Genomic DNA, 21524 nt, shown 5'->3' with positions numbered 1-21524 from the left:
TTTTTTTTTTTTTTTTGATAGGGGCAGGTATAAATAAGATTTATCTTCTTCCTGCTCCTTTTCCTTTCAGATTTGGAATATGTAAAAAAAATATATGTAAAATGAATATAAGTATGTAAAAACCATAACTGAAATGAAATAAATAAATATGAAATGAAATGAAATGAAATTTTCTACCTGGCCACACACACCACAGCAGAGATGGGAATCATGTATGATTTGGTCAGACTCTGAATTCTCTCGTGATTATTTCCACAGTCTGCCATAATGCACCATGGATGGTGCTATAATCCCTCTCTGAGGGACCAGCAAACACAACCAGATGGCAATTAAGGAATGGAGAACGATAGCACTAGTCTTTGTCCACTGAGACAAATCATGTCAAAAGCAGCAGAAGTTGATGTAAACAATGAGCAGAGATCCTGGTAAAAACCACTGACTCTTCCAGGCAGCACTATTATAAGCCTTCGGAGTACAATGTTCAGAACTTGTGGAGAAAAGGCTCTGTTTTATGCAGAGCCTGCATAAAACAGTTTCCACCATGCATGGAGAATTTTGTTGGTTTTGGGCAAGACCTGCCAAAGCTGCGGGGGGAAAAAAAAGGATTGGTTGGTTTGAAGTATATGCTGCAGGCTTAACTTACGAAGCAAATAGTATGTCAGTGCTCTGGTGCTTCTGCATGTATTTTAGGTAATACATACACCTGGAGCCAAATCGACCTCTTTCTATGGAAATGAGCTCCCACGCCCGGTTGTGTGTGGCAGAGTTGTCCCACGGAAGGACCGAGGATACGTCTTCCAATTGGCTCCGGCCGACCACGTGTCATGCGAGCGGCGGGCGGGGCAAGAGAGTCCAGGTATAGTTCCCTATACCTGATTTACATGCCATAGTATAGCCTGCCCCACATAATATCCACACAATGTCGCACAGCAAATTGCACAAAATACTGTATTTATTCATGACACCAGCAGCAGGACGACTAGAAAAAAGGAGGTAGGATGTCCGCACACCATCTGTTATGCTCCCAATACGTATATTAAAGGGACAATTACTCCAGGAAGTAATTGAGCCCAGTGTTCATGACATCAGAGACACTGGGCTCACTGCCAAAATCTAAAATATCTAAAACCACATATTGCTCACGCATAAAAAAAACCACAGGAAAGTGTCCCTTTTTAAGGGATGAGAATCAACGTTTGGTTTATAATGACCACACTTGCCAACTTTCTTCTACTGTATCTTCTCAATAAACATAACTCAAGAGTTAGTAGTATCTGACTGATTGCCTGGGCTGTGCAGTTTTTTACCCATATGGTGGATTATGCATTTCCATGGGATGATACAAAAAAATGTAATTATAACTTGGACAAGTGGATTCATTGACCCTGACAATATAGGTTTAGCTGTGTAAAACTTTGTATGTGCACTCCCGAGAGGCCAGGGAAAAACCCTTGCCCTGCATTTTTTTTTACATCTGCCTTTTATAGCGCCATCAGGCTTACTTTAAAACACATTTTAAATGTTTTACGCCATCAGATTTCATCCAATTTGATCTATAGTTCAGTCAGGACAACTCATGGATGGATAGAATATATATTTATTATGGTTTGGCGATTAATTGGATCTGCTTTTAAGTATATACGCTGATAAAGCGCATTTCCCAACCAAAGGGACTCCGAACGCCCCCGTGCCTAAACAGCAGATCCAGAACAACAGGAGGTAGCTGGGGTGGAGGAGGGTGAGCATGAGCAACATGTTTCAGCAGACAGCAGCGCAGCAGTATCAGTGTGCAGCAAAGCATGAAGCAGGGATCCGAGTGGCATAGTAAGAGAGTGGCGACACTATAGCGTTGACTCCGATTGTATAACAATGGAATGCGGAAGTGCTCATTCTGTCTCAATGGGAGATAGTTCCAATGTTTGGAACTAAATTAGCCCTGAACTATGCTCACCTCTGACAACTCATTAAGCAGAAATATATGCTTGTGGGGGTAATTTGGCCATGCCAATTAAAATAGGAAACCTAATGTTCTATAAATGTACTGAAACTCTCTTTGTTCATTTTAGGTATATGGCATCGTCCTTTTTCATAGGCTATTATCCTATGACAGTAAATAATGCATCAGCACACAAATACATAGTGTGGCACTAATCTACCATTTGTAAACTTTATGGTCATGTTGGCACTGTTCATATCATTAACGCAATAAGACGTGAATCAGACCTTGAGACAGGGCTGCAGTGATGAGCAATATATGCATGGTTCTCAATCGCTTAAGCTGCAGCTTTATTTTGCAGTGTGTGTGTGTGTGTGTGCGCATGCGTGTGCGCGCACGTGCGTGCGTGTGTGTGTGTGTGTGTTCATAATGTGTGCAGTCACAGTGACCTAGCTGTTGGTGAATCCCTTTTAGACTTTATACCTCTTTCTGCCTTTCTTTTTTATTCAACCACACATCCCTGCATCCCGTTAGCTCCCATCTTCTTGTCTTTGTTCCCTTTACGACACCCCCCCCCCCCCCTCCCTCCACCTCCTCTTTACCTTCTTTACCCAACCCCCCCCCCCCACCACCACCACACACACACACACACCAAACGACTATATTTCTCCTCTGGCTGTCCTCTGCTTTGACTTTACATCCTTCTTGAACCTGCAGGGCCTTTTTCTTCAACTATAATTTGAAAGCAATTGATTATGCAGTGTTTCTATTCTTCTTCATCATCATCATCTCTCTCTCTCTCTCTCTCTCTCTCTCTCTCTCTCTCTCTCTCTCTCCTGCTGTACTCTTTCCAGCATATCCCTATGCTGTTGCCTGCAGAGGGAGGTGAGCCATGTGGTAGGCGAACACACACGCACGCACACACGCGCTTTACACAAAAATATGCACACAATACACACACATGCACCGTACATGCTTTACATCAACAAATATGTCTGCATGTGCACACATGCACGCACGCACGCACACACACACACACACACACGACAAATCCTGAGAGAGCGAGCTGTGTGTGTGGAAGTGAGAGAAGAGAGGGAGGAGGAGGAGGCGGGGATGAGGAGGAGGGGGAGGGAGATGTTCAAGCTCTCTCTCTCTCTCTCTCTCCCACCCTCCCTCCCTCTCTCTCTATCACTCGCCCTCCATCTCAGTGGCACAGAGCCTCTCTCTCACCGCAGCAGACAGAGAGAGCAGCGAGCAGTGAAGGAAGGAAGGAGAAGCTGGGTTTTCTCAGCGGGGAGCCAGGCAGCCAGGCAGGAAGGCAGGAAGGAGAGAGATATATATATATATATATATTGACCAACAAAGAGGCAGAAAAAGAAGAGTGTGGGGGAGTCCTGGTGGAGATGCATCGACGGGAGCCTGCAAGCTACTCCTGTGGAGACCTGAAGGTAAGAAGAGCTTCAGCACTATGGAAAGCACACCAGATGGAACGGAGAGTATTAGTATAGGGGGAAGTGAGAACAGGAGAGAGAGAGAGAGAGAGAGAAGGAGAGAAAGAGAAAGATGGAGTGAGTGAGTGGGAGGGAGAGAGAGAGAGAGCAGAGAGAGAGAGAGAGAGCAGGAGAAGAAGTGGGCTTGATAACTGAAGCCTGCGATGCGTGGTGTCGTTGCCGTGGCTTCGCTGCATGCATGCGCCGAGCAGCTCGCTATAGTGCTGATGGAGGTTTTGTTCATGTGTGTTCGGAGGAGGAGGAGAGGCTGCGATGCTATGAGTGACTGCTATAGATCGCACACTACACACACACACAGCACCGCACCGCACGCCCACCGATCCATCGGTACATACGTCTCAGCATGCCGCTCTCCGCAGCGGAAAGTGGATGAAAGGGGGGGGGGGGGGGGGGTTATAGACCATAAACAAGGTTTCTGAACACAGAGAGAGAGAGGGAGAGAGAGAGAGAGGGGGGGGGGGGGGGGGGGGGGGGGGGGGGAAGGAAACTGCCTGGATTAACCTGCCTATCAGCCCGATCCATGACAACAACCCATATCCCATTCACTAGCATATACAGTCCTATATCACTATTGTCACTGCAGCAGCCATATATCTTTTTCATGCATTTGCTTTATACCCTCACTGACAGAGGCACGGTCGGTAATCCCCCCCCCCCCCCCCCCCCCCCACACCCCCCCCCACAAAAAAGGAAAGAAAAGAAAAGAAAAAGGATCAGAAACTGAGCTCTTTCTTGATCTCACACACACAAGCTCTTGAGAAAGCCGGTCACACGCCGCTGAACGGCTGCTGCTCTTTTGCTTATATACTCGAGTACCTTTTGAAAGGATATACCTATACAGTGTGCAAGGATGCTTCAGTTCAGCGTGCTAAAGGAGTTTTTACAAGTGCAGCGGCGGGCCTCGCAGTGTGTGAGTACATTTGAGTTTTTGGAGAGTTCTGGCATTGGAGTGTGTGTGCGTGCGCGTGCGTGCGTATGGGTGCGTGCGTTTGTGCGTATGTGAGAGAGAGAGAGAGAGAGAGAGAGAGAGAGACAGAGAGAGAGAGTGGGGGTGATTGGCTGCAGACTATACAGAGTGACAGCACACTGCATGTTACCGCTTTCATGCATTCAATTCAAGAGTGGGGGGCACAGAGGGTGGCAGATGTTCACATTCAGCCCATTTAAACTGGGGGATATTGGATACTATACCCTATACACTGAAAAAGCATTGAGAGCAACTCATTTGTATTGATTCCCGTGGAGTGCTCAGCCCACCAGCTTGAGGATTAGAGACCCCCCCCCCTGTTTGCTTTGCGTTGTGATGGTGTGTATAGTTGTATACTGTATGTATAGCGTCGTCACATCACGATACTCTCGTCTGCCTGCTTCACACAGCCGTGACTTTGCACCGATTTGCACTCTCGCGTCTCGAGAGTTAATTGTCGTGTCCTTGTAAAACTTTGATGACAGCTCGACGGGGCTTGTGCGGCCGCATTTAATCAACCGAAACCGAAAGCGTTCTCTTATGGTGTGTGCCTACAGGCAGAGCCCAATTCATATGTAATTATGTGTGGGCTCGCTCATTACCTTTTTTTTTTTTTTACATCCCTCTATACCGCAGTGGTACCTTTTTCATATCAAGGCCCGTGATTTTATTCAGCATTTAAGCCACGGATCCACCATTTGAAGAGATTTTTTTGTGGTTTTGTCCACAATTCCATGCTGTATTGATGTGGTGTATACCATATATAGGAGAGATACGAAACGATCAAAATGTCAATTGTTTTTGTGTAGACTTCTTGTAAGTATAGGCTAATGCGGGTGTTTAAAGGACAACTTTAGTTTTTTTTCCTACCAAGGTTCATGTTTTAGATTGTTATTAGAGAATGTAAAAGGTTGAGTGTTCATTATTTTTCATTTGCTGCTTTCTTTCATTTTAGCGATTTTAGCGATTTTTGACAGGGGGACAAGGGGCTAAATATGCATTTCTTTACAACATTGTATGGTGATGTATTTTTTACTATAACCCTACTAGACCCCAGGAAATTCTGGCCCTGGTGTGGAAGTAGAGGAACTGGGGGCTCCCATACACTGTGTTGTATATAGGCTCAATATGTCAGTTTGATCTTTTGTGTACAATAAAGTTGTCCTTTTGTGGCCAGATGGGGTCTTTAACATTAAAGTTGTCCTTTAACAATAACTGAAGAGTGAAGAATGAAACCACATGGACCCAACTCTCAAGAGTTAAAGATCCAATAAGAATCAATTTGGTCACCTTCCATCATCATTTAGACCACTAGGTGGTCCACCGGTGCAGGTCACACCTGCTCTACCGGAATACAAGGTTGGCAGCATATATACGAGAAAAGGCTTACATGAGCCGAGACGAGGTGGGCTGAACAAGAGCCACAACCTGCTCTGCTCGCATGGAATCGTCACATTGTTTGTCTTTTTTTTCCCTTTCACATTCTCATGAGCGCCATGTAATAGAATTATCCTCCCCCTTTGAAGCGAGCTGTGACATGATGGGGGAGCGGGTGAGGAGGAAGCTAACCGTGTTGGAAGGGTTATAGTCCAAAACGTAACGAGGGGGCGCCCCTGGCTGCAGGCAGCGAAAAGGGCTGCAATTATCCGCCGGTCGCTTCAGGGCAACGCAGGTCACGTTGCAGTATAGGCACTATTATATGAGTATAGGCTCACCTCAGAGCCGTGGTCAAATTCATGAATCATGAAACCGTGTCATTTGACGGTTTATACGAGAGGGACGGAAGTGTCGCGGTTGCAGGAATGTAATGGATTTTGATAGACATGCTCCATTGACCTTATTAATTAAGAGCTCTAGCTATTATACAACTTACACACATTCCTCTCCTGCTCATTTACTACACACATGGACCAATGGAGATGAGGGGGGCGGGGGGCGCTGTGTAACACATTGTAGTAGAATGGAAGGCGAAAGGACATCACATCGTGAATTATTAATTGAAGCCGCTTATTTAGGCAAGACAGGCAGCGCATCTCCAGGGTAGGTGGGCAGAGCTACACGCACACGCACACACACACACACGCACACGCACACACACACACAAAATTGCGGCAGCGAATTTGTGTCAAGAGCTTAGTCGAGCATGGAGTTTCCTTTGTATGCCGTATAGGCAGTGCCCCACACATAATAGGCACATAATAGTGCATACAGTACATACAGTATTATTCATACTGTGTGTGCTAATAACATAGGTTTTGCTGCAGTGCTCATAGCTATTAGTGTTTGTTTTTCTGCAAGACATGAGTGACTGCATCCTTAAGGGACGCAATCACCAAACCCTGGCTCCGGTAGATAATTGCTTTAAACGGATAAGCCGAATAAATCAAAATTTCTCAAGCACAATCTTGTCAGGCCCCCTTCCCCCAAAGAAAATCCCTCCCTTCACGCCGTCATAAATCTAGCAACCATTGTAAAGCCCAAGGCCTTGTGTTTTTTACTGTATTTAAAAGGGCCATCGCCAATGTTTATGTACATGATTTAGCGCAGCGTCCGCAGCAGCAATCAGCCCCAGCACTGCCACACCAATATCCCCCCCCACCACCACGCACGCATCTCACCACACGCACGCACGCACGCACGCAGCTCACCCGACACCCCACACACACACACATACACGCTCTCTGGTACATAAAGTTGATACATGAGTGCGCAGTGCTGGTCTGTAGGCAGCGCTAACACTCCGCTTACAGTATAACCCCTTGTTAAATAGACTGTGCAAACAGAGGGGACTGCAGCAAGCATCACCTCTTTGTCCTCCAAATCCACCTCCACATCACCCGGCGTATGCAAACACATTGACACACCGTCTCGTATGCACGCATGAGTGAGTGCACACAGGCACACACACTCATGGTCGTTGGTCATGCACGCACACCACACACACACACACACGCCCTGCCTCAAGGATAATGACATGGCCAAACTGGACACACCATGTTGAAAGTGGTTAATTATGGTCTGTGGGAATATTAAACATTGATTAACCAATTTAACCAATATTATCCAGAGCCTGTTACTATAGATAATAACTTATACAGATGAGTGGATCCATTTGGAACACAGATTGTTCCGTTCCATCTCTTGAATAAGGTAACGGCTTTAGACGCAGCGACGATAAGTGATTTAATATTCTGGTTGATGTAATTGTGTGCTGTCCTCACTAGAGAAACAAGGACAGAATGCTGTCCTCACTAGAGAAACAACTGTCCTCACTAGAGAAACAAGGACAGAATGCTGTCCTCACTAGAGAAACAACTGTCCTCACTAGAGAAACAACTGTCCTCACTAGAGAAACAAGGACAGAATGCTGTCCTCACTAGAGACACAAGGACAGAATGCTGTCCTCACTAGAGAAACAAGGACAGAATGCTGTCCTCACTAGAGAAACAACTGTCCTCACTAGAGAAACAACTGTCCTCACTAGAGAAACAAAGGACAGAATGCTGTCCTCACTAGAGAAACAACTGTCCTCACTAGAGACACAAGGACAGAATGCTGTCCTCACTAGAGACACAAGGACAGAATGCTGTCCTCACTAGAGAAACAACTGTCCTCACTAGAGACACAAGGACAGAATGCTGTCCTCACTAGAGAAACAACTGTCCTCACTAGAGAAACAACTGTCCTCACTAGAGAAACAACTGTCCTCACTAGAGACACAAGGACAGAATGCTGTCCTCACTAGAGAAACAACTGTCCTCACTAGAGACACAAGGACAGAATGCTGTCCTCACTAGAGACACAAGGACAGAATGCTGTCCTCACTAGAGAAACAAGGACAGAATGAAGTAAAGATGCATGCATGTGTTCATGTCCCCCCCCTCCGACACACACACACACACACACACACACACACACACACACACACACACACACACACACACACACACACACACACACACACACACACACACACACACACACACACACACACACACACACACACACACACACACACACCCTCTCCATGCATCTGGGCCTCGCTCTGTAGTCATTCATGTGGTTATAGCTTGGGGAAAACAGATTACATGAAACAGAATTACATCTGTCTGATTATTGCCAAAAAATAAATAAATAAATAAATGACTATCTTTTGCCAGCGCTCCTTTGAAGATGCTATCAAAACAAAATACAAACTGCATTACCATGTCTGAATGGAATATGACCTTTTTTTAAGATTAATTTTGAGACGGGGACTCGGGGAGGTATATACAATTGACACCCAACCACTGACACGCAGATGCAAACGCAAGTGAAAACCGAGCGCAGGGTTTGATCAAACAAGGCAAGGCTTGTTTTCAAACGGCGAAGTCTGAAGCCTGCATGTAAGTCAGGATGACATGCAGGTAAAAGTAACCTTCCCGACTGCGATAACACATTCCAGTGTGCATTCCATGTTCAGGTTAATTGGCCGCCACTGGCTCCGAGGGAGAGCCTTCGTAATAACAACCAGTCCTCTTATCTGCTTTAAGTGTCACAGCTGGGTTACGCAGAATGGCATTGGGTTCTTAACAACATCAGCTCCTGGCCTTATTAGCACATTTCCACCGCCAAGAGAAGAAAAGTAGACCGGTTGGCTACTGACTATAACCAGGTCTAAATGAGGGAGGATCCCCATGTTGCTTCACTGCTTCTGTTTTTGTGGAAATATGCTAATGCAGGCTATAGCATATTGGTTAACACTAAACTACAACAGACATAAAGCTTTAAGTATACTTTGGAGGCCGGGAATAACAACATTTATTTTTTAGACTGGCGAAAAAAGGATGGCTATTCGGTGTTTCATCATAATGAAATGGGAGCTGGTAAACAAAAGTGTAGCTAGGGCACAGGGCAACATGGGTTTGATATCTCCTGGACTTACTGCTCTCTTGCTTGCCAGCAGCATCACATCAATAACCATTCAGTATCCAGGAGGACACAGTGTACACAGAAAAATCATCAGTCAGGAGTCATGGAAATACACAATGGACATTTTTCTGGAGTGAGGAGGATAGGCGTTAAGAGAAGCTGGCTTGGAATGTTGGTTTAATTGAAAAGGAGACCTGGGCAGGTGTTGACTGAGAGCATTGCTCTGACAGAACACCATGAATCCCTGGATGAAATAAAGCTCAGTAAAGCTCAGGCCATGGGATTCAATTTGATTCTTCCTGTTAACGCATCGCATGGGACCTCGGTGGATTTGAGTTAATAGAGTCTATAATTAGATTTATTTATTTATTTATCTCGTTTTTATAATTCCAGCTGTGGCCTCCCAAGTTTTATCATGTTTCCGTCTTTATACACAATTTTTCCGCATTGCAGCGTCAGGGTAAATCTCTGATGCTATATTGCTTTGAAAATAGGACACACTAATAAATTGTTTCATTTTTTATCCCTGCCAGCATCAGGTCTCTAAGGATTGTTAATGTCAGTCAGTTGCTCGGTCAGTCCATCTAGCATTAAATGCAGCTAGATGGACAAATTTTGTCCTAAACAATTTATCTTGAGTATGACTTACTGACTTATGAGGTATTTGTACTTTACTTAGCACTTTTTTAGCACTTTGATATTTGCGTCAAATGTAAAGTGCATTATAAATAAGATTTATTATTATTATTATTATTACTTGAGTATGTAAAAATGTCAGTACTTTTACTTCTACTCCACTACATCTCAGAGGCAAATATTGTACTTTTACTCTACTACAATTATTTGACAACTTTGGTTACTATAGTTACTTTGTAGATTCTGAATATTACTACAAAAACCTACATTAACCACATAAGCCACATTTTGGCCATTTGAAAACAGCCGATCTACAAGTTCACAATGCATTGCATCGCGGCGCACTGTGAGCTTGTACATCTGCTATTTTCATTTGTGTATATACATTAGAAAACACGAAATGGAGCATTCTGCATAATGAGTATACTTTTAGTCAAGTACATTTTTAATTCTGGACTTCAACAGAGCATTTCTACATTGCAATATTGGTACTTTTACTTAAGTAAAAAAAAATCACACCTGTGTGAAGTGAGGGGCACTCTTATCATCATATACATCATCATACATCATCTCATTCTGGCCAATCACAATTTGCGTCCTCACTTTTGTCCTCATTGTTTGCGTTTACAATACACACTTTTGTCTTCAATTGTTTGTGTTTACACAATGTTTGTGTTCACACAAACACTCAAAGGACAGTGTAACACGGCTGGCGCCCCTCAAAACGTTGGAGTACTTCTTATTTTTTTCACCACTGACTATAACCGCAGTGTTCAGTAATTAGCCGCTGCAGAGCAGCTGTGCAGTTAGGTCCGGGTGTCTTTGCTTGGGGGCATATTGAGCTGTTGAGGGGGAGGGAGCACAGCTAACCGTGAGCATTAGAGTTCTTCCATTCCTAATGGTTGGACGATTCTACCCAGTGAAACCTTCCAGTCACAAGACTCACGTTTCGCTATCTCTGATAGCTCAGTGGTTCTCAACCTTTTAACCCATTCAGCACGGGAAGCCCTGTTGGTGTTTTAAGCATTACGTTATAGCTTTAGCCTATATAGCTTTTGAAAAATAAGCAGATCTACAAGCTCATAGCGAGCTTGTAGATCTGCTATTTTTGCTGCTATTTTTGAAAAATCATGACAATGTGGCGCAAATCTTTGAATATATATTCTTTCGGAGCAATGTTTTTAACTCAAATCTTGGTTTATGGGGGGGGGGTTTGTTCCCTGGAACAACATATTTTCAGATTGGAGTCGGCAGCCAATTACACTTTTGGGGTCCTTGACATGAAATAGTTTGAAACATATAGAAACATGGGTTTTTCTAAAAACTGTCATGATTTAGAAGAACATTTTGTAGAATGTGGTTTAAGTCCCCCCCCCCCAAATAAATAAAATAATAATAATAAGCAAAATTTGAACTGGAGACCCCCCCGGCCCCCTCCCCCAAAGAAATGATCATATTTGAACTGGGGACCCCCCCACCCCCAAAGAAATGATCATATTTGAACCCCATGGAATGTATAGGCACAATTGAGGCGTTACATTTAGTTTGACTCGGTTCCACAGATAACATTGTGGAGCCGTGAGGCTGCTGTGAGTGAGCTTGTGGGTTTTTCTAATAGTTCTATAGAAAAGGTCATTGGCACTCTGACATCCACCGTTCAGCACCATGGACAGTGTCAACGTCAGAGCAGAAGAGAGAGTATATAGGGCTGTAGTTTTCACTGATATGAGGATTCGTTTTCAGCAACACCGAGCCACTTCTACCATTGACTTCATGTATATGTACATGTACTGTATGTATGTATTTGGTTAAAATGGGTAGGGTTTAAAAAAAGGCAAGAGCTTGCTCTGGTGCACTGGCCTAAAAGTGGGTCCTTAAAAACTGCAAAAACTTCTGAAATGTATGTATGTAGGTATGTATGTATGTATATGTGTGTAGAATTTAAAAAGCCCAGCCCACAATACCTTCATATATTTAAAACTAATCCAAAATAGGGTTACCAGTGAAGGGCAATGCCTATTCACTGGGGACTATGCAAGGCAGAGGCGTCCACCCCCCTGAGTCCAAGTTAGGCTAGACCGCATACCTATGTATGTATGTATGTGTGTGTGTGTGTGTGTGTGTGTGTGTGTGTGTGTATGTATGTGTGCGTGTGTGTTTGCGTGCGTGGATGCATGCATGCATAAATGTATGCATGCATGCTACTGTACAGTATGTCTTCAATATGAGCATGATCACCTGGAGTTGATTGCAACACAAACCTGCACCTCATTACAACATGAACGGGAGGCACAGTACGGCACTCACACACACCATTTAAAAAAAGACACACGCACACACACATGCGCACCAATTAGAAACGCATGCACACACACGGGAAAGCGAAGCACCAACGCATACCCAACACGCACACACCACGAACGCACACACACATTTACACAGAAAGACACAGTACACACACGCTCACGCACATCGCACATCTCTTATGAAAAGCCTATTGAAATGAATGGACAGGATCTTTTTTTTCCTTTACATTTTTATCCCACGATATTTATAACAATTTTTTTTCACCCAGTGTCAATTGTCTAATCCTGGGCGCTACACTCCCTCTGCCAACCTGGGGAGAGCAACGGACTGACCTCATGCTTCCTTGCATATTGAGGAGTTCTTTTCACATTAACTAGGCATGAGGTCAGTCCGCTCCCCTCCCAGGTTGGCAGAGGAAGTGTAGCGGCCAGGATTACATTAGAAAATTGGCACTATGGGTGAAAAAACTGGGTTGCAAAAATCGTAAAAAAAAGTGGGAGAGCAGGATTACTGCCTGATATTTGTGAGGGTACTTATCTACCCTAGGGGACACAGGGAGAACAATGGGCAGGGATTCAACATTGTTCCCACAGTAGTTCATCTACAGCTCAATGCAATAAACTTATCAAACGGCGCCACACTAGCAATTCATCATTGAGGCGAGGTCTGTTCCGACAAATTAAACACAGCAAGTTCATCGATTTACCGGTGACAGATTCCAGCGTATGCGACCGACAATATCACATAAACCATGCAGGCATCGGGGGTTGTACCGTAAGTAAGAATATGTTCTTAATCTTATACTTGCCAAGTTAAATAAAATAAAAAATGGCAGGAGCCCCGTGTGATATTCAAATGCAATGACTGCAGAGAGAATCAAAGACGAATAAGCCAGACTTGTATAGTAGAAATATGATCAGTGTGTGTAAACACACTGGCCTGGATCAAATAACATATGGCAGTATGGGTGTGAAAGAGTGAGCATACGCTATGCTGTGCGTGTGTGTGTGTGTGTGTGTGTGTGTGTGTGTGTGTGTGTGTGTGTGTGTGTGTGTGTGTGTGTGTGTGTGTGTGTGTGTGTATGTGTGTGTGTGTGTGTGTGCGCGCGACCAACAAGCGAGCGCGTGTGTATATATATATATATATTAGTGCTGTCCAAATTAACACGTTATTGACGCTTTAACGCATGGCCGAATTAACAGTGTTGATCTTTTCAACGCATTAATCGTCCATTTTTTAAAGCATGGCCTTTTTCTTCTTCGCTTTGAAGCATCCGAAGGTCTCCCTCGGGCTCAGTTATATCTAAACCAATCACAGCAATTTGGGGGGGGGGGGGGGGGGGGTTGGATGTTATGGACAAAGTCTCAACCAATCACAGCGACTTTAGAACGTGTCTCTAGTACAGGGTAAATGTGCTACATGGAAAAACGCCTGGTGAGGAATTACACAGGCTTGTCTAAATAAATACCCGAATTAAACCTTTGTTTCACAGCGGGATAATTTGACCACCTGGGGTTTACTAGTGCAGACATATGTAGGACACGTTAGATGTGGATAGCTTTTACATTGCGTGCGAGCGTGTGTGTGTGCGTGCGTGCGTGCGAGAGAAATGTTTTCTGTGTGTGTGTGTGTGTGTGTCTTTCCCCCCTTGCCCCCCCAGGCCCCCACTCTTCTTCTCTCTTCCCTTTCTTACTTCTACGAAATAACAATACGATGGGAACGAAAATAAACAAAAAACAATTAATTTCCTCCACTTCTTTAGGCTGTACTTCTTCTGATTGTGATTCTGATTAAAAGAAGTGGAAAGAACATTAAAGCTGGCAGACTTTCCATTGTTGCCGAAGATTAAAATCAGCGCCGGCTGAATTCAATTGAGTGATTTACACAACGGTCATTTACGCCCTCCTCCTCCACCTCACTTATCGGGGCTTAATAAATACAGAATCCATAATGTAAGGTTACAAGGTATACCCGCTCATGGCTCAAGTCATCAGATTCTCGACCCAACATGACACGTGTTGGACCTCCAACTGGCCTCCAGCCTGCCCGGGCATATGTGGGAGGGAGTGTCGTTGGCCTACGCGAGGTGTTGGATTCTAAATCCCATCTTGTCCCACTCAACACAGCACTGTAGAGCTATATGAGCATGTTTTAACCCATTCTGACCTGAGATCAGATTCATACGAGGTTTCCACTGGGACACACACTGGTCTGATGAACCCATTCTGACCTGAGATCAGATTCTAAAAAATGTCAGTCGTTCTTCGATTTTTCAAAAATAGCAGACCTACAAGCTTGTAGATCTGCTATTTTTCAATAGCTAAAGCATAACATGATGCCAACACCAAAATGGGTTCCCGTTCAGAATGGGTTAAAATACACCCCTTAGCTTAGTGCTCCGCCAGTGTGTGACAGGACTTGATTGGGGATGAGGAGGGGGGACCGTCACTCGGAACGGCTATTCTTGGCTCGTGCGCGACTGTCATTTTTCTTTTGTCAAGGATGTCAAGCGTGTGTGCGTGTCTGATATACAGTAAGGGAAAGTCAACGAGGTGAGACAAGGGGAGAAAGAGAGGGGGAAGGAGAAAGAGAGGGAGAGAGAAAGAGTAGGAGAAAGGTGAGAGAGAGATGGACAAAGAGGGCACAGGAGGGGGAGAGAGAGATGAGCGATTGATTGGACATTTTGTTTAACAGTTTTGCAGAATGTGTACAGTTCAAGGAAAGTACAGGTCAATACAAAATTGGCCAAATAGTGGGGGGGAAAAAAAGCATATTCGGTATTCTGTTCGGTTGATTGTATAGAGCCGAAACCGAATAGTCAAACAACCAGGGTTACCTTTATAACCTATACCGTGTTGTTGTGATGGCGTGATCAAAACGCACGTCGCACACACATGCCTGTACAGTAGTACGTATAGCAAAAAAAAAGTACGGCAATAACAGCCAGTACAAAAACTGGTAAAAACGAATAGATTATATATAATAGTAATCATATTCGGCTATATTCTGTATTCGGTTTCTGCCAAGAATTTCCCATTCGGTGCACATCCCTGTATACCTAGGAAGATTGAGGGGCATTGAGAGCAAGAGAGAGAGAGAGAGAGAGAGAGAACGAGGGGACATAGCGGACCTTTTCATTTCATTAGGCGATTGGTTTCTGCAGTGTGGGACATCTCAGTGCAGCAATGTCACTCTATGGAAGGTGACACACTGGAGCACTGATAATAGAAGGCTACAACTGGATACATTCACAGCTCACTATCACAAGGGAGGGATGCGCGTGTGTGTGTGTGTGTGTGTGTGTGTGTGTGCGCGTGTGTGTGTGTGTGTGTGTGGGGGATGCTGGGCCTGGAGCCAAACTGACTGGGGAAGTTTTTAGTCATCTGGCTGGCCTCGACCTCAAAGTGTCATAAGTGAGCGCAGATAGCCACGCTATTTGGTGGGCCAATCTCAGCCCGGGATGCAATCATGACAGGCTCCGGTGGCCATGACTCCTCGCTTTCAAGGGAGGAGAGAGGGGTAGAGAGAGAGAGAGAGAGAGAGACAGAGAGAGAGAGAGAGAGAGAGAGAGAGAGAGAGAGAGAGAGAGAGAGAGAGAGAGAGAGAGAGAGAGAGGAGAGAAGGAGAGAGAGAGAGAGAGAGATGGAATCAATGCAAGTACTAGAAGATCTTAAAGAGGGGGGTTGGGATAGAGGTATAGGGGGATGGGTATATCTATCACATAGAAGATCGATATTAAATAGTCTACAAAATCTATGATTTTTATCTTTAATCTTAGATTAGTTAACGGGATATAGGCATACTGTATATAGGAGGGTTTGTGTAATCAGTTGGAGCGTAGGGCACGTGTGTGTGTGTGTGTGTGTGCATGTGTGCGTGTCCATATCCATCTATCGCTCTTACTCTCTCTTATGTCAGACCCATTCAGTGTCTTTTGATGACACTTCAGAATTGTATTTTTCACCAGAAAACTGCAAGCTGTGACCTCCACATCCACTGTATGGATGAGTGCCCACTAACAGTTGAATGTGTATTACAAACCGAGCCTTATACTGCAGAGTTTGCATCTTTTTTTTTTTTTTTACTGCCTCATGTGCCACCATTTCACTTTGTGGTCAACAAACCAAAACATATATATCCACGGTGCTATCAGGAGCGAACTCTACATTTTCATGTTTTTTACGGATGTCTTGTCTCTGCGTGGGGAAAGAGGGCCTGAGAGAGTATCTCTCTTACATCTTGGACATTTATGTTGAGTGGAGCATGATAGGGCTCAGTGTTTTGAGTCGTGAATCTTCAACAAGGTGCCAGGAACATTTCCAAAACGTATAGTCGAGGCTCAATGGTGGGTGGTGTTAACTGTAATTGTGCAGTGCTCGCGGTTTTTATTTTTAATATTTTGTGTATCCATAGAAACAGCATGAAGTAGGCATCATATTTTTCTGTTGTATAAACGTTTCGCAGATAGTCCAGTATAATTCTAAGTTAAGCTTCACTAAACAAATATTAGCCTCGCGTAGCCAGACTATATCACTGTGTTGAGGGTATTTAATTTTATTTTTTTGCACCGGCAGATTCGTGTCTGGCCATGCGAGGCTAGTCTGTAATCACCCTGCGAGTTTATGTGTGATGATTTCTACCTACACTACAGTATATGTGCCATTTCAACTCTTTTCTGATCTTTTCCTGGTGGTTTTCTGAAAATGCAGCTGGTTTTCCTTGCAGGTTTTGTTCACTGATTAGCCTTGCTAATTCTGCTGCTTTGCTACTGACAAGAAGTGTCCAGCAGAGGAACTCTCTGTGTTGTTGTATTGTGTTTTCTGCTTTGGCAATGTAAACGTATGTTTTCTCATGCCAATAAAGCCCTTTGAATTGAATTGAATTGAATTGAATTGAACTCTCTCTATTCAGGAAATCTGAATATAATTAACATATAACACCTTGGCAAATGCCCCTGTTTCTACTGAATTGCCAATGGCAGGACATGTGAAGTTTTCAAATGGCACATCTTTAGATTTAAACTGGCTAACAGCACACCCAACTGTAACATAATATTACATTTCTGATTGAGTTTATTACACCTTTGATGTTAAATGGTAAATGGTGCATTTATATAGCGCCTTTATGCAAGGCACTTTACATAGATTGTGCATTACATTCACCCACATTCACCCATTCACACACACGTTCACACACCAAGACCATGCAAGGCCACAGGACTATTTGTTTTCAAATGTTTCCAACTGTACATCATCATTAAGCAGCTCCAAAAGTCTGGTCGACTCCATTTGCAAAACAGTCATGTTTGGCCAAATATAGAAGTTATGTTTAAGCTAAGACTAGAAAACAAATAATGAATTTATTATCTCTAATGGGCTAAAAGGAAAAGTCAGAAATGCTCTCTACACTTTTTTACGAGAGTCATAAAGAGACAGTTTGTAGGTTTAACTCTCCCGGCCATGCATGTGTCTTGGCTCTGAGCCAAACCCTCGCCTTTCAGAACTGCTACAGTACACATGGCTTATTATTGCGTTATGATGTAGCTTCGCAAGTTCCCTAAATGGAGACAATTAAAATCTCAAAATAGCTTGCCCTCGCTATTCAACAAACGCAGGCAGTGGAAAACCACATCGTGGTATACCTACAGTAGTATATGCCTGGGAGCATGTCACGGGTAACACCAAACCAACCCCTCTTCCTCCCACACGACTCTGTGCTCCAGTCCATAATATGGACTGTATGTTTACAGCAGGCACACTCCACAAACAAAGGAGAAAATCTAACATGTGCGTTGTGTATAGATATACTTTTTGAGGGATGCCTGGTTACCAGTAGCACCTTTAAACACAACAGATGAGTGCCAGCGTTATCAGTGCGCAAACACTATTCAGCTGAATCGCCCTGTCACTCTCCACAGTAACAAGATAGCCTCTTAAAGCGCCCAGATAAAAAAACAGCCCAGGCAGTATCCATGTTCCAACACCTCTCATTTGCGGCTGCATGGTGTTTACAACAGAACAAGGCGCTGTAATCACACGCACACACACACACACACACACACACACACACACACACACAAGGTCCCAGGGGCAGTATGTATGTTTAACGCATGAGACCCAAAACTGACTCGAGTTAAACGAGACCCAAGAATGTATTCGCTGAGGTTTTGAGAAGCTCTAAGAATAGAATCCCCCCCTGCCCCCTCCCCTGCCTACCTGTCTTCCCCTGCCTGCCTGTCTTCCCCTGCCTGCCTGTCTTCCCCTGCCTGTCTGTCTGTCTACCTGCCGTCCTGTCCCGTCCCGTCCTGTCCTGACCGTTCTTTCCCCTGCTCAGATTGCACATCACGTCACTCTGCCCTTTGCTTTGCACCATCAGTGTCAACAGTGCATTCCCTGTGTGGCTCCTATGTATATGTGACGTGCTCCGACTAACCTCGCTCTTTTGCGAATGCTGCAGCTCTTTTGCATTTCTCTCCTTGCTCGCCACCGATCAAACAGGATAATGTCAAAGTGAAGATGACTGAGCAGCAGTCTCAGCTTAATATCGTCCATAGGTTGGTTATTTATAATGCAATTTGCATCTTTGTCTTTCTTTGAGCAGTGCTAACCGCTCCAGCACTTGACGTGTGTGTGGGTGTCTGGGTGTCTATTATGAATTTATTATTTTGTCATTGACAAAATGCTAAAACTCCCTATTCCGCCCCTGTGACGTCATGTGGGTCAATATAGCATTATTGATCATCATGCGTCTTCATCAAAATAACATTATACACACAGTAGGTACATTATACAATTTTGATCTTAGTATTGGGTATAGGACAGGGCTGGGAAACTTTGACGATGGAGAGGGCCACTATATTTCCACACTCACTCCAGAGGGCCACGTTGCATATTACTCTCGTATAGCAAAAATCTACAGCTAAGCTATATTTGAATTGAAATCCTGAATAATGTTTTGCTATTTTTGAGCTTGACATTAACTTTTTGAGGCACTGGACGAAGTAAATTTCCCATTCACTTGTCCAGACACAAAGTCACTTGTCCGGAGCAGGGGTCATCAACATGCAGGCTTGTGATGGACATTTATCTCAAACAAAATTTGCCATGGACATACAAAATGAGTGGTCAATAATATTACCATAAATACTATAAATGCATACTAGTCCAGTAGACACGATGAAGAAAAGAACACTGTTCTTAAAACTGTGTGAAGGTTTGACATTCACACTTTTTTTTCAAGCAACGTGAACTCATGAAGTGGTTTTGAGAGAAGTATGTCACGGTTTCCTCAACCCTTTGTACAAAGCTGAGAGGGAAGGCGTATAGATGGCGTGGGAATGCCTCTGCGTGCACGGGTAAAAAATTCCACGGCTGTGCGAGGGGTCCAACTTTACTGAAAATAAACAATACTACTCCGCTAATCACCGAAACAAAGCCTGTTTTGTGTTGGTGAAAGTCTATTCTCCAGGCTGGGAAGCGTCTCAGGTCCCCAGCTTCTCTCTAAAATGCAGTATTTTTGTCATGAAATAAAATGCCGTATTAGAAGAAGCTACTCTAGTCCGGTACATTGCTATATTAAAATGGCACAAAGTGCACTTTAGAGAGAAACTATGGGGACCTGAGACTTTTTCCTATACAGTAGGTCTAGCAGGCTTTGTTTCGGTGAGAAGTTACCTGGTTTTGTTTATTTTCTGAAAATTCTAAATCCTTGCATGATAGTGCGAGGAATTTTGCTAGAGAGCAGTGCATGGAGGCGAAACCCCACAGGGCATTAGTGAGAGACTCTCGCTAACGCACTGGACCAAAGCTAGGTGTGGGTGTGCATGCGCGGGGTCATAGTATTTTATTCTCAACAAAATGTCATGTTGCCATCTAGTCCTAATTAAATGTGAAGCCATTGTCCCTAGAGGCAGCGGGGGAGAATGGCTGCAGCTTGTAGATGTGCGCGTGTGTGTGACTGTACAGAGCATTTCTGTGATGCGTTTGATTCGCTGCCTCAGCGATATTAATGCTGGTGCCACGTTGACAGACGTGGCACCATATTGATCATCATTACTCCTCCTATACCATGGATACATGGGAGATAAGCTTGACAAACTGTAGAGTATTCCTGTAATAGCCTCTGATGGAGCATAAATGGTGTATTGTTTTTTTTGTAAGTTGCTGCTAAAATTAGCACCTTATCAGCATGGAGGAGAGAGGAGGTGAGGGGGCCCTTCTTCTTCTTCCTCCTCCATGCACTCCTGTTCCTCTCTATATCCACTGCAGTGGCAGTGATGATTAAATCCTCTATTAGTCAGAACCCCCTGAGTGTTTCTTCACCTCTGCTGGTTTTAAACCTTGTGTAATTAAAATATAATATATACCAGGCAGGTCACACTGCACGCACGCATGCACAGTAGCAGTCGCGCGCTCACTCACTCACTCACTCACACACACACACACACACACACACACACACACACACACACACACCACTGCCAATTAACAACGCAAGGTAAGATTTTCTGTGATGTTTGAGCAAAAGGAAATACACATATACTTTAGACTCCACTCGTGTTGAAAGATGACGCGGTCACTGGGTTCATTGAGTAGGCATGCGTTTCTACTGCTGAACATTTACACATAACAGCGTCACACATGGCTCCTATGAAGAATACATTGTGATGAGTGTGTGTGTGTGTGTGTGTGTGTGTGTGTGTGTGTGTGTGTGTGTGTGTGCGCGCGCGGATGCTCACATCCCTGCATGCATGGCATGGGGATACTCATGTGCGCATGCACAGCTGTGTGTGTTCACATCCATTTGCGTTTGCACAAATGAAATGTGTCTGTGCGTGCGTGCGTGCGGGTGTGCGGTGCGCGTGCGTGCGCGCAACCCAAGCAACTGGCAATGATGTGCGTGTGCGTCCCCTTTGGGGAAATGACCAATGTCCAAAAAAGCAACAGCTGAGGCGGACCCGCTCGTCGTACAGCAGACAGATTAACAGAACACAGTGTGTATTATTGGGTCATCATCTCCCATGAGGGCATGTCACAACTAACCACTTTACAGCCGTGTTAGTGTTTTGTGTAGCTCCTCTCTCATATTTTGTCCACATAAGAGGAGCAAAGCGTACACTACAGTCATGTCAATTTGTGCGCAATGTGTATTCTCGAAAAACACATGACTTGCAAATGACATAGGAAGGGATTTGATGTACAAACACTTCATCCATGATGTAATGTTAAACGTCCCAATATTTCCACAACAGTAGGCT

This window comes from Protomyctophum bolini, assembly GCF_963924005.1.
Source record: "Protomyctophum bolini genome assembly, chromosome: 9".
NCBI classification, from domain to species: domain Eukaryota; kingdom Metazoa; phylum Chordata; class Actinopteri; order Myctophiformes; family Myctophidae; genus Protomyctophum; species Protomyctophum bolini.
Note: the sequence above shows the minus strand (reverse complement) of the source record.